Source organism: Oryctolagus cuniculus, chromosome 2 (genome assembly GCF_051225735.1).
Source record: "Oryctolagus cuniculus isolate XC-2025 breed Fujian yellow rabbit chromosome 2, ASM5122573v1, whole genome shotgun sequence".
NCBI classification, from domain to species: domain Eukaryota; kingdom Metazoa; phylum Chordata; class Mammalia; order Lagomorpha; family Leporidae; genus Oryctolagus; species Oryctolagus cuniculus.
The window spans coordinates 11118935-11133827 of NC_142868.1; the positions used below are offsets into that span (position 1 = coordinate 11118935).

The 14893-nt window shown below is 48.8% G+C and overlaps 2 long non-coding RNA genes across 2 annotated transcripts in view; both read right to left on the reverse strand.

The window, feature by feature from the left end:
• Positions 1–14893, reverse strand: part of LOC149127684 (uncharacterized) — a 48527-nt gene that overhangs the window by 5946 nt on the left and 27688 nt on the right. The gene's annotated exons all lie outside the window — the stretch shown is intronic.
• On the reverse strand, positions 10093–13786 carry LOC138848778 (uncharacterized). Its single transcript, XR_011386843.2, has 2 exons — positions 13510–13786; positions 10093–11261 (listed from the first exon to the last, which is right to left on the reverse strand). It is a non-coding gene; the product is annotated as an uncharacterized LOC138848778 (long non-coding RNA).

The following is a 14893-nucleotide window of genomic DNA, read 5'->3' on the forward strand; positions in this document are numbered from 1 at the left end:
CTGATTTTTCAATGCAATAAATTAATCTCTAAAAAAATTTTTATAGTCCATGTGTAGATTTTTCACAGCATGCATTTTCCATTAATTTTTTGATAATCAGCCGAATTCCTACTTTGAATAAAATTCCTAAGAGAAAGATGAGCCTGAAACATCCCTTGCTGATTGTCCCTTTGCTGATATTGCGGATCTGGTTGCCCCAGAACAGTTGCAGTTATCAGCATTAAAGACCCCTTTGAAGGACACATTTTTCTCTAACTCAAGTCTACTGCCATCCAGCAGGAGGCTGGGCACTCTTGTTGCTGATCTTATTTCAATGTATCTTTTATGTTATATACCAACTGAAACCTAATAAATTATGCTTGCAGTCTATACTTCTCTCTAGACTTTGCCATATCCTTTCTGCAGAAAGTAATTTGATTGTTAAATGGTCAATAATTGACCAAATATCCTCTTGACTCAGTGATCCAATGACATTTGAATATTGCATGTGAAGACAGGCATATGTACCAGAGATCTTGTGGGTCAATGCCACTAGTTAATATGATAACTATTGACTCAGTGCCTGGGGAGAGCTGAGACAGGTTCTGTGCAAACTGTGCAGGTCTGGACAACTTCACAACAGGTGCATCAGAGGTGGTCAAACAGGCATTTCAGCAGCCGTAACTCTAGGATCTATTAACCCCAGGACATGTTCTGCTGAAAAGCATGTTGAGTGGAGTGTGTGATGAAGTGTGATAGGTGGGCCCCAAATCCCCATTGCAGCAGGGCTCCCTGCTACACTGTTAGGGAGGAAGCTCCTGGCAATTGTGGAGACCTGGGGTCTTAGAAAGGAGTGCCAGACCCCACTGCACCCAGGACTCCCCATCCTGCCTGGGACCCCTCAGACCTAAGGACAGACTTGGACATCAAGCAGATTTCCCATTGCCAAGGCCTTAGAACACTCCTCCCTGAGGATGCTTTGGCTTGGTTGACTGAAAACTCAGCTCAATAATACTGATACATCCACTAGGCGGCAGAAGTGACCTAGCCCATGAGAAGTCTGTGTGAAGTGAGTAAAAAAGCTTGCAGTCCATGAGCTAGAGAGCCAGCCAGTGCTCCTGCCTCGGGTCACTCTCCTGAGGGACAGGCTGCCCTTTCACCTTCTCCTGTGAATGACTAGGTGTCGCTGGGTTCTATGAGCCCCAGCCTGCTCCACTCAGAGAAGCCACTTTGTCAGGAGCAGTGGAAAGGACCCAAGCTGCCGAGACCTGTTCCCTGAGATTCATGGTGTGATATCTGGAAGATTAAAAAAGACCTCTGGATTACTAAAGAAAAGCTTGACTGAAAAATAAGCTGACCTACGGTGTTGTTAGCACTGTGGCTTGGGTCTCAGTCAGAGTGCATGAGCATTAATGCAGCTGGACTCTGAGAGAGGACTCCCATTGTTGAAACTGGAGCAGAAAAGGTTGCATTTCAGAAAGACCTGCTCTCTGTATCCCTCTCAGCCCAGAATCCCTCAACCATTGCTCTGTTTTGTTTTGTTGTGTTGTGTTTCTTGATCTTATTGGTGACATATGAGGGGACATCCTCGGTGACCCCAAGGAGTCGTAGACTCAAATGGGTTTCTTCTACCAGTACTTGGTTATGTTTATTGGATATGGAAGATTCCAGAGCATGAGAATCAAGATGAGTTGATATTATCTGTCAACTCTGGTGGACTCCCACAGCGTTCCACCTGGAAGCAAGAGGGGACAGCATTGAACTTGGCAAGTTCTCCCATTACATACATCCATGATACTGAAATTCTATAAGTGAGGTGTTGCTGTGGGTGAATAGTTGAGTGGCAAAGGGAGATTCAGTGACTACTGGATTTGAACAAAGAGGCTAGGTTACCATGCAAGGAAAGTCAGATTCCCAAAACCTACAGAGTAAACACCTGCTGTGTTTAGATATATAGTCAACTTTCAGGTTCCTCTCAGTACAGAAGGAAGTAATGGTTGGTTGTCTTGTTTTCTTATGGAGATTAGTTATGCTGGTCTCATTTGAGGAAAAGATTTTTTAAACTGTCTTTGAGATTACAGTAAAAGACATATAATTTTTATCACCATAGCCATTTGTAGATAGATTAGACCTATCAATATTTTGCATATAGTTGAAAAATATCACTACACTCAACCTGCATAACTTCTAACCGCACACAATGAGGAATGTATAAATGTATAAATGCTAATGTTCAATTTCACCTCACCCAAGTCCCTGGCACCAGCATTCACCTTGCTGTCTCTAACAGTTCCCTCTAGGTCTCTCATGTAGGTGGCATGGTACAACAGTAATCTATGTGATGGCTTCTTTCACTGTGTGTAACATCCTCATAGCTGTTCTCTGTGCCATGGATGTCAGAATCTACATTCTCTAAAGACCTGAATAATACTCTAGAATTTCTGTACCATGTGTTACCTGTCCTTTCACCACCAGTGCACACGAGGGTGCTTCTCTGAGTTACAGCTCCTGAGAACACACTGCTGTGCATGTGAAGTGCTAATACCTAGTAGAGACTGTGCCTTCTGTCTTGTGGGGTGTACACCACCAGCAGAATCCCCACACCAAATCCTAGTTCATTTTGAATTGCTCAAAGTTCCCACAGCCTCAACAACACTGTGTTTTTTCAGAGCTTCCATACAACTGGTTTTGAGTTGTCTCTCAAGGAGACTTTGAATTCTATTTCCTCAGAGGGAGGAGAGAGGGAGTGAATGCATGGTCCCTACAGAAGAACTCAGCACAGTACCTGGTACACAGCAAGTGAGAGACAGATGTTGGTTTCAGTGGAGGTGGTGTGATACCCAAATGTCTCTGTGAGGCTGTCACCATGTGCATTGACCCCTCAAACCTCAGTGTGTCCTGGTGTTCTGGTGAGTGCACAGTGCTGTCCTGTCCCCACCTGCCCATCCTCCCGACTCCTGTAAGAGGCACCAAAAGTAGCAGTTACTACCCTGCTTCCTCACGTTTCCTTCTTGGTGGTGTGGTGACAAGGGACTGACAACAGTTCTTCTGCTCCTCCCAACTCTTCAGTTAAAACATGTCAGATCTATTATACTAGTGTGTGAATGACTACAGTCACCCCTGCACCCCTCCCTCTTGACCTCGCCCAGCTTCTGCCACTCTCACATCCCTTGGCTGCCCTGTGCCAGCTTGGTTCCCGTTACCCCATTCCATTCCTGAGATGCTCAGGAGGGCGGCTCCAGTCTGTTTCTGTTCATCTCAGCCCTAGTTTCCCAGCACTTTCTGCCTGCACTGCCCATGTGTTTGCTCAGTTTATTTGTTTATTTCTTAAATTTTTTACTGTGAGAGAGAAAGAGATTGAGCTCTGTTTCAACAGGTTAACTCCTAATCTGGCCATGCCTCAAACTGGAGTCTATTATGGAGCTGGAAACTCAACCAAGTTCTCCCACGTGGGTGGGGGGAACCCACCACCACTGCACACCAGCGCCTGTATGGGCAGGAACTGAGAAGGAGCAGAGCCAGTGTTGGACCCAGGCGCTGTGACTGAGCCCTGGGCATCTTGGCCTCTAGGACAAATGCCTGCAGCTTCTTCCTGCTCCCCTTACAGCCTCCTCGCAGGCTTCTGTGCGTACCCAGGCCTCTCTCCTACTGCCCAGGAAGGAGCTCTGCAAGTCGGGGGACCTGCACATGGTAGGGGCTGAGCAGCTCTGACTTGCGTGAGGAGAGGGGGTTCCTCTAGCTTGTGTCTCAGCTGCCAGAACTCCTGGGTTCCAGTCTTGTTTCTCCCATACAAGCTATGCAACCCTGACCGTGACCAAAAACACAGTATACTGGGTTCCCCTCCTGAAATCACCACCGTGCATACCAATCAAACACCACAGTCCAGTGCACAACTTTATGAAGCAAGGACCCTGGATTGGATCATAACAGGGGACCACTGACGATGGGTGGGGAAGTCCCACCCTGGCTGTTCTACCCACTGATATTCTGGTTTAGGTTGATGAGATCCTGTTGAACCAGAAACAAAGAGACACAAACACGGGCTGAATCCCTATGAGCATGCCTCCTTCTACCTCTAAACTCTGCACATTCTCCCACCGTTGCACTTTCTCAGCTCTGGGGTCCTTGGTGGACACTGATTAGAAAATTTTGAGATAACAACACTGCCACTGTAAATGACAAAGGCACAAGAATTCCACTGAGGGCCTGGAAGTGGGCACAGGTAGGACCCAAGGTTGAGGACATGGCAGAGCCCAGCACTGACAATGACAGTTCACGCGGGTCTCTGGGTGTGACTCTGGGAGGAACGGAGGATCTGACTCCAGCCAACAGGGCTCAGCTTTGCTGGGAAGCAGGCCCCGCTCTTTCACCTTCAGAGGGACTAAAACCTCTTTCAGTTTCTCTCTGAAGCAATCATTTGTCTGATTTCTCAAAAGAAGGCATAGACATGGCCACCAGGCACATTGGAAAATGCTTACCATCACCATCTCCAGGGAAGAGCAATCAAAGCCACAGTCAGTTCTCATCCCACCCAGTCAGAATAATGATTATCACAAAGACACAGAGTCACAGCTGTGGCAGGGTCGCAGTGGAAGGAGGACTTCACACACTGCTGGTGGAAGTGTAAACTAGCATGGCCACTATGGAGAGCAGTGTGAGGGCTGTTCAGACCCTGAAGACTGATCTACCCCAGATCTAGCAACCCCACCCCTGGGTGTGTGTGCACAGGACAGGACGTGAGCTGGGGAAGAGATGTGAGTGCAGCACTCACTGCTCAGCATAGACCAGGTGTCCTGCAGTGGATAAATGGGGAGAGGAAATCTGATGTGTTCACAGGGACATAGACATAGACATAGAGTGAAGCATGATCAGGGCAAAAATAAATAATGAGAAACTGTCATTGGTGGAATGTGGGTGGAATTAAAGGACAGTATATTAAGAAAAACAAGACAGACAGAGAAAGACAAATACTACACGTTCTCCACTAACAGTGGAAGTTGAAAATTTTTATCTGAAAGAGAAGTGGAGAGTAAAGAGTGGTCCCCAGGGACTGAGAAGATAGAGAGAGGAAGGGGTGGGGAAGGGGTGAGGAGGGAGCACAAAATGACAGCGCACTTGAGGGCTCAGCTCTAACGCTGTATAGCACAGTGGGGGAACTGCTGCGGGCAATGATTTATTGTCTATTTCTAAATATTGGAAGAGAGGATTTGAATGCTCCAAAAAATATTTTTGAAGTGATGCATTGGCTAATACCCTGGTTTTACAACTGCATATTTATGTGCTAAACTACTCATTTTATCCCTATATGAGTACAATTCACAAGGGGCAGCTAAATTTTTAAAATATATTAACTCAATCATCTGACAGAATTCAATGAGATAATTAATCTTAGAATCAGAACTTAAACCATCCAAAATTTGAGCAAGTTTTCCTATATAACTGTTACGATCCTGCTGATTAGTTTTACTTCCTTCCCAGACTGATGAAGGACACCTGCTGTAGTTTCCAGAGGAATTGGTGACTCCATGGTGACATCGTGCACTGACCTCATCCCCAGAGACAAGCCCTGGGGTGAGCAGAGTTGGCTCCTTGCCCTTGGTCAAGAGATCTCCTTCCAGCTGACTGATAAGCACACCACCTGCACAGCACAGGGCATCTGCAAGTCTTTCCCAGCCTGGTCACAGCAGATCTTTATGGCCTCTGTGCTGGTGTGGCCATTGCTATCACCTGCAATGCAAGAGTGCTTCAAAATCATGGGAAAAGAATGCAATTAAGAGATAAATATATTTTGGTTCTCCAAAGTTTGAGAGTCAGGTGTTGCAACATTCTTGTAAAGACATTCCCTGGGATCTCAGCATCCCACATGGGGGTCAGTTTGAGTCCCAGCTGTTCCACTTCCAATGCTGCTTCATGCTAATGGCCTGGGAAAGCAGCAGTAACGGCCCAAGTACGAGGGTCCATCCACCATATGGAGACCCTGAGAAGTCTCTTGGATCCTGGCTTCAGCCTGGGACAGACATGGCCATTGTGGATATTTAGTTAGTGAACTGGCAGAAGGAAGATCTCTCTCTGTATCTCCTGTGCTCTCTATAATTCTGACTTTCAAATCAATAAATAAGTCATTAAAAAGTTGTGAATCCATGTGTAAATTTTTTCACAGCATGCATTTTCTGTGAATTTTTTTTACAGTCAAATACATCTTTGAATAAAAGATGTAGTAGATAGGTGAGCCTGGAACATCCCTTGCTGAGTGTCCCTTTGCTACATTGCATATCTGGGGACCCCAGAACAATGGCAGCAATTCAGCATCAAAGACCCCTTTGAAGGACACATTTTTCTCTAACTCAAGTCTATTGCCAACCTGTAGGAGGCTGGGCACTCCAGTTGCTGATCCTCTAACAATATATATATTTCATGCTACCCAAAGGATATCATATATCTCCTAAAACCTAATAAATTATACTTACACTGTATGCATCTCCCTAGAATTTGTCAAGTATTTCTTGCAGTAAGTATCGTGATTTTTTTAATGTTCAGTCATTTGCCCAATATCCTTTTGGCTCAGTAATCAAATGAAATTTGAACTCTGCGTGTAAAAACAGGAATATGTAGCAGGGATTCTGTGGGTCGATGCCACTAGTTAATATGATAACTATTGGCTCAGTGCCTGGATAGAGCTGAGACAGATTCTGTGCAAACTGTGCACGTCTGGACAACTTCACAACAGGTGCATCAGAGGCTGTCAAACAGGTGTTTTGGCAGCTGTACCTCCAGGGTCTGTAAACCCAATGACATGTTCTGCCGAAAGCATGTAGAGTGGTGTGTGTGATGAAGTGTGGCAGGTGGGCCCCGAGCCCCCATTGGAACAGGGCTCCTGCTACACTCTGTTAGGGACGAAGGTACGGGCACTTAATGGAGACTTGGGGACTTAGAAAGGAGTGCCAGACCCCCACTGCACCCAGGTGTCCCCATCTGCCTGGGACCCCTCAGACCTAAGGACAGACTTGGACATCAAGCAGATTTCCCCTTCCCAAGGCCTTAGAACACTCCTCCCTGAGGATGCCTGGGCTTGTTTGCCTGAAAACTGAGCTCAATAATACTGATGCTTCCACTAGGTGGCAGCAGTCATCTAGCCCATGAGAAGTCTGTGAGAAGAGACTGAGTAAAAGCTTGCAATCCATGAGCCAGACAGCCAGCCAGTGCTCCTGCCTCGGGTCACTCTCCTGAGGCACAGGCTGCCCTTTCACCTTCTCCTGTGAATGACTAGGTGTCTCTGGGTTCTATGAGCCCCAGCCTGCTCCACTCAGAGAAGCCACTTTGTCAGGAGCAGTGGAAAGGACCCAAGCTGCCGAGACCTGTTCCCTGAGATTCATGGTGTGATATCTGGAAGATTAAAAATGACCTCTGGATTACTAAAGAAAAGCTTGACTGAAAAATAAGCTGACCTACGGTGTTATTAGCACTGTGGCTTGGGTCTCAGTCAGAGTGCATGAGCATTAATGCAGCTGGACTCTGAGAGAGGACTCCCATTGTTGAAACTGGAACAGAAAAGGTTGCACTTCAGAAAGACCTGCTCTCTGTATCCCTCTCAGCCCAGAATCCCTCAACCATTGCTCTGTTCTGTTTTGTTGTGTTTCTTGATCCTATTGGTAACATATGAAGGGACATACTGGGTGATCCAAGGAGACATAGACTCAAATGGGTTTCTTCTACCAGTACCTGGTTTTGGTTATTGGATATGAAAGATTTCAGAGCATGAGATCATGATGATTTGATAGAATCTGTCAAGTCTTGTGGACTCCCACAGCGGTTCCACTAGGAAGTAAGAGGGGACAACATTGAACTTGGCACGTTCTCCCATTACATCTGTCCATGAATACTGACCTCTCTATAAGGGAGGTTTGGCTGTGGGTGGGTAGTTGAGTGGCAAAGGGAGGTTCAGTGATAGGGCATTTGAACGAACAGGTTAGGTTACCATGCAAGGAAAGTCAGATTCCCAAAACCTACAGAGTTGTGTTTAGATATATAGTCCAATTTCAGGTTACTTTTTGTACAGAATGAAGTAATGGTTGGTTGTCTTGTTTTCTTTTGGGTATTCAGTTATGCTGCCATCATTTGAGGAAAAGATTTTTTAAACTTTCTTTGAAATTGTAGTAAAAGGCATGTAATTTTTATCATCATAGCCTTTTTAGATAGATTAGTCCTATCAACTTTTTGCATATTATTGTATAAATATCACTCCCATCATCCTGCATAACTTCTAATCTCATACAATGATGAACGTATAACTGTATAAATGCTAATGTTAAATTTCACTTCACCCAAATCCCTGGTAACCAGCACTCAACTTCCTGTCTCAAACATTTTCCTCTAGGTCTCTCAGGTAGGTGGCATGGTACAATATTACTCTCTGTGATGGCTTCTTTCACTGTATGTAACATCCTCATAGCTGTTCTCTGTGCCATGGATGTCAGAATCCACATTCTCTGAAGACCTGAATAATACTCTAGAATTTCTGTACCATGTGTCACCTGTCCTTTCACCACCAGTGCACACGAGTGTGCTTCTCTGAGTTACAGCTCCTGAGAAAACACTGCTGTGCGTGTGAAGTGCTAATACCTAGTAGGGACTGTGCCCTCTGTCATGTGGGGTGCACATCACTAGCAGAATCCCAACACAAAATTGTAGTTCATGGTGAATTAATCAAAGTGTCCACAGTCTCAACAACACTGTGTTTCTGCAGAGGTTCCATTAAATGGTTTTGAGGTTGTCTCTCAATGAGAGTTTGAATTCTATTTCTTTAGAGGGAGGGAGAGAGGGAGTGAATGCCTGGTCCCTGGGAAGAACTCAGCACAGTACCTGGTACATAGCAAGTGAGAGACAGATGTTGGTGTCAGTGGAGTTGGTGTGATACCCAAATGTCCCTGTGAGGCTGTCACCCTGCTCACTGATCCCTATAAACCTCAGGGTGGGCTGGTGAGTGCACAGTGTTGTCCTGTCCCCCACCTGCCCATCCTCCTGGCTCCTATCAGAGGCACCAAAATCAACAGTGTTACTACCCTGCTTCCTCACGTTTCCTTCTTGGTGGTGTGGTGACAAGGGACTGACAACAGTTCTTCTGCTCCTCCCAACTCTTCAGTTAAAACACATCAGGTATTTTATACTAGTGCGTGAATGACTACAGTCATTCCCCCATCCACCCTCTTGACCTCGCCCAGCTTCTGCCACTCTCACATCCCTTGGCTGCCCTGTGCCAGCTTGGTTCCCGTTACCCCATTCCATTCCTGAGATGCTCAGGAGGGCGGCTCCAGTCTGTTTCTGTTCATCTCAGCCCCAGTCTCCCAGCACTTTCTGCCTGCATTGCCCATGTGTTTGCTGAGGTATTTTTTTTAATTATTGATTGGGAGAGAGAGATTGAGCCTGTTTCAGCAGGTTAACTCCAAATACCTGCCGTGCCTCAAATGGGGTTCAAACATGGAGCTGAAACTCAACCAAGTTCTCCCACGTGGGTTGGGGGAACCCAGTTACTTTAGTCACCACCACTGCACACCAGGGCTTGTGTGGGCAGGAACTGAGAAGGAGCAGAGCCAGTGTTGGACCCAGGCACTGTGACTGAGCCCTGGGCATCTTGGCCTCTAGGGCAAATGCCTGCAGCTTTTCCTGCTCCCCTTACAGCCTCCTCTCAGGCTGCTGTGTGTACCCAGGCCTCTTCCCACTTCCCAGGAAGGAGCTCTGCAAGTCGGGGGACCTGCACATGGTAGGGGGTGGCTGCTCTAACTTGAGTGAGGACAGCGGGATCCTCTAGCTTGTGGTCTCGACTGCCAGATCTCCTGGGTAAGTCTTATTTCTGCCATACAAACTATGCAACCCTGACCATATCCAAACCCCACAGTACACTGGGTTCCCCTCCTGAAATCACCACACTGCATACCATTCAAACACCACAGTCCAGTGGACGACTCTATGAAGACAGGGGCACAAGACCGGGTCATATCAGGGGACCACTGAGGATGGGTGGGGAGGTCCCACCCTGGCTGTTCCACCCACTGATATTCTGGTTTAGGTTGATGAGATCGTGTGGGACCAGACACAGACACACACAGAGTGAACGCATTTTGAAACAGCACCTGAGTTTATTATGCTTGTGAATTCAGCAGGAAGTGCAGGTGTCTCCCTGAAATCACCAGGCTGACTCCTTCAGCTCAGAGACAGCACTGGGGGCCCAGGGGCAGGCGCCCAGGACACAGCCTCTGCCAACCACACCTCAGGAAGTGAGCATTAGCAAAGTGCAGGACACAGACTCTGTCCCAACACCACCCTGCTCTCTCCTAGGTCAGACGTCCCTGCCTGATGGGAACCTGGGAGCTGCACACACACAGAGGAGCCTAAGACACCACCTGCCTGAAGCACCTGCTCTTCTCCCCCAGGAGGAAGACTGGGGCCGAGGGCGACGCTGCAGAACAAGCTGCGGGAGGCCCCGTCACTCCCGGGTCATCTACTGGAACTTCTGCTGGAACCAGTGCTCGTCCTCCTGCTGGGGTGGCTGTGTCTGCTGCTGCTGTTCCTGCTGGCCCTCATGCTGACCTGTCTTCTGGGATGCATTCTTGGATTGGTGGGCGTGGCTTATGTTGTTTTGACTTGTGGTGGGGGCAGGCCTTTTGCTCTGCATTGCCTCCATGGAGAACTCTTAATGTGTGTCTTTGGATGGCTCTGTCTGGGATGGCTGCTTCCCCTTGACTGACACCGTGGGGGTGGGCTTCAGTCCCTGCACAGACGTCTTGGAAGCCAGAGTGGAGCTCACCAGTGTGAGACTGGATTCTGGATACTTGGTACCACACACCCTGGTATTCAAGATGGCCTTGGAGTCCTCACAGATGCGGTTCAAATGGCGCAGGCGCCAGCCAATTTGTCTCCAGTAGACCTTGTCGTTGTTCAAGCAGTGCAGGCACGCCGTGGGGTTGCCCGCAAAGACACAGGAGAACTCGTGGTGCAGTCGAACACAATGGACCTGCAGATGGACTCCTTCCTCCTGCCTGGTCACGGTCACATTGCATTTGGCCTGGTCTCTGCTCACAAAGCTGCCAGTGACAATGACCTGGGTTGGCGGGCTTGTGGACACTATCACGGGCTTCTCCAGAGGAACCCACCCATCCTGCTCCGCCTCCAAATTCACGTCATCCTGTTCTCCACTTTGGGCCTCTGTCAGGAGCCCCTGAGCAGCCAGCAAGAGGACGGAGAGCAGGGTGAGAGTGCGGGTCCACATGGCTCAGCTGGGCGGGCACCTGTTGGACAAAAGGCAGGCTCAGTTGTGCAGGGGTCAGGGTGCAGGTTAAGTGTGCAGGGTCAGGGTGAAGGGTCAGTGTGCAGGGTCAGCTGTGCAGGGGAGAGGGTGCAGGTTAAGTGTGCAGGGTCAGGGTGAAGGGTCAGTGTGCAGGGTCAGTGGTGCAGTGGTCAGGGTGCAGGTTAAGTTTGCAGGGTCAGTGTGCAGGCTCAGGGTGAAGGGTCAATGGTACAATGTCGAGGTATAGGGTCAGGTTCCAGGGTCAATAGTACTGGGTCAGTAGTGCAGGGTCAGGGTGTAGGTTGTGTGGTGCAGGGTCAAAGATGCAGGTTTCCATTAAGCAGGGAAATAACAAGTGGAAGTGAAGAGATACAGGGTGGCCTCCCTCCTCCCTGTCTTAGTCTTGCCTGATTTAGGAGGAGACAAGCATCCTCTGGCTCTGGGATGCCAGGGCAAGCAGCCCAACCTCTCCCACGTGCACCTGACCTGAGACTGCAGTGACCCAGGCTGCCAGGCCTCACCTGCCCTCTGCACTCACTGAGCCTTGTTAGCTCTCAGTCCCTTGTCCCCTCACTCACCCACTCCTATTCCTCCCACCACTCGGTCCTGCAGGACTCACACAGCAAGCACTTACTGAGCACCTACTGCATGCCATGCACTAGTTAGGTTGTCCACACACTGAGGTGAATGAGAGAGCCTCGGGTCTTTAAGAATTTGAGGCTGTCCCCTGGGAACTGTAAATAGCACTGACCAGGGTTTCTGTCCCATCTGTGTCCTAATCTCTTCTAGGAAATGTCATTTCCTCCTCTGTGCCCCAGTTCCTGCACCTGGCACTCAAGGTCTGCATGAATTCATCACCAACTCCTCCCCCTGCCCTGTGCATGGTCTGTATCTGATTGTTTCACAGACACCCAGGACCCAAGATGCAAAGCGGGCAGGGAAGTGTCCTGAAGGTGCCAGGAGGTGTCCCAGACATTGAACTCCTTGGAGCCTGACTCAGGGGCTGGGTGGGGTGGGGGTCACGTTAGAGCTGTTTGGGAGGAGTGAGAGCTCAGGAAAGGCATGAAGGGGGGAGATCTTCTAACCACAGTGGGGAAGAGAAACAGGAAGGGGAGCGGCGATTTTCAGACAGTGTTTAGAGTGCAGGTGACTAGAAACGGACCTGATTGAGTTCTGGACCTGAGTGCTGAGCATACAAATGTTGTTACTGACCCTTGACAAAAATTACTGAATGAATATCAAGGCTGTCAGTGCCAACAGAAACGATGTGCAAATGCATTTCCCTTCCCTCTTCACATCGTAACTAACCAGAACCAACTACCAGGCTGGTGCCTCCTCCCTTACTAGTCCTGGACTTCAACTGTTCTCCTAAGAACTTCAGGACCCATTGTCCCCCCGTCCTCCCACAACTGCCCTTTCTCCCTTAAAAATCATCCTGCAGGCTTGCACAGGGGGTACATTTCATTCTGGACCAAGGCACCTGCTTCCCCCGGCCCACTGTGTAAACACCTTATCTCACTGCTCAGTCTCCTCTCTGCCCTAGTCACTGTACAGTGTGGAGCAGGGGGCCTGACTCCATACGGGCACAGCAGTTAATGCACCAAGTTCACCAGGTGAACTATCAAGCCACACTGGGCAGAAGAAAAGTCCAATTCTATGGAACACTGACTACACGCTGAGCACTGGTCCAGCGTTCCAGTCTCACCTTGTGTAAACCACACAAGAACCCTACAACCAGGCTGATTACAGGAACAGCCCCAAAGAAGAGCCCGATCGTGACGCCCCGCCAGGTAAGTAAATGTGCTGGTCCTGTTGTATGGAGGAACAGAGCCCTGCTGGGAAAGACCCCAGTGCCTTGTCTCTTTCTGCCACCTCTTCTAGATCACCCCTGCTCTGCACCACCAGAAAATACTGGCAAAAAGATAACAACATCGAAGCAGGTTGGAATTAGCACTGAGGATAAGATGATTCACAATGGCTGTGAACTTACCCAGAAAGAAAGTAGTTTGTTTGAAAATGGGGCAGGCCATGAAAATGGCCCTGTCCACAATCCCACCTAGGTGTTGCAGCAACTCCAGGGATTGGGAGTGGACCAGAGCCACGGAGGGTGGGACAGAAAAACTAATACACCAGCTGATGGCTCACTCATGTCCCACAGCCTCCTCCTACCACACCTGGGCCCCTCAGAGGCTGGGAAGTGGGGCAGGAAATGAAGCTCTGGAGAGAGAGAGAGAGAGAGAGGCTCTTACCAGTTCTGCGTCTGCAGATCGAGCGCAATCCCCGAAGCCAGGCGAGGTGCAGGTTGCAGCTGTCTCAGGGGTGGTGCAGGGCATGGTCTGCTATTTGTACAGGAGCCCAAGCCCACAGGGGTTACAGCTCACATACCTGAGGAGCTGAGCTCACACTGCCCCCAGGCCATGTCCCTTCCCCTTCCCAGGCAGCCAGGTCCTTTAGGTAAAGTGCTGTGTGGAACATTATCCACTGTTACCTGAAATGAACGTCACATGGATTCAACACACATGTTGCTAATTGAATGGCTTTAAAATCCCTACTAGCACTCCTCCTTCTGCTCCTAAGCCCTGCACATTCTCCCACAACTGCCCTTTCTCAGCTCTGGGGTCCTTTGGGAGCACTGATTAGAAAATTTTGAGAAAACAATGCTGACAGTGAAAATGACAAAGGCACAGGAATTCCACTGAGGGACTGGAAGAGGGCACAGGGTGGACCCAGCAGGTTGAGGACCTGGCAGAGCCCAGCACTGACATTGACAGTTCACGCGGGTCTCTGGGTGTGACACTGGGAGGAACGGAGGATCTGACTCCAGCCAACAGGGTTCAGCTTTGCTGGGAAGCAGGCCCCCCTCTTTACCTTCACAGGGACTAAAACGTCTTTCAGGTTCTCTCTGAAGCAATCATCTGACCGATGTCTGGCACATTTCTCAAAAGAAGGCATGGACATGACCTCCAAGTATATAAGGAATAGCTCACCATCACCATCATAAGGGAAATGTGAGTCAAAGCCCCAGTCAGTTCTCATCCCACCCCAGTCAGAATAATGATTATCAGAAAGACCCAGAGCCACAGCTGTGGCAGGGTCGCAGTGGAAGGAGGACTTCACACACTGCTGGTGGAAATGTAAACTAGCATGGCCACTATGGAGAGCAGCATGGGGGCTGTTCAGACCCTGAAGACAGATCTACCCCAGATCCAGCAACCCCACCCCTGGGTGTGTGTGCACAGGACAGGACGTGAGCTGGGGAAGAGTTGTGAGTGCAGCACTTGCTGGTCAGCACAGACCAGGTGTCCTGCAGTGGATGAACGGGGAGAGGAAATCTGATGTGTTCACAGGGACATAGACAAGACATACAGGGAAGCATGACCAGGACAAACATAAATAATGAGAAACTATCATTGGTGGAATGTGGGTGAAATTAAAGGACAGTATATTAAGAGAAACAAGACAGACACAGAAAGATTAATACCACACATTCTCCCCTAACAGTGGAAGCTGAAAAAGTTGATCTGAAAGAGAAGTGGAGAGTAACAGTGGTCCCCAGGGACTGAGAAGACAGAGAGAGGAAGGGGTGGGAAAGAGGTGAGGAGTGAGCACAAAATGGCAGCACACTTGAGGGCT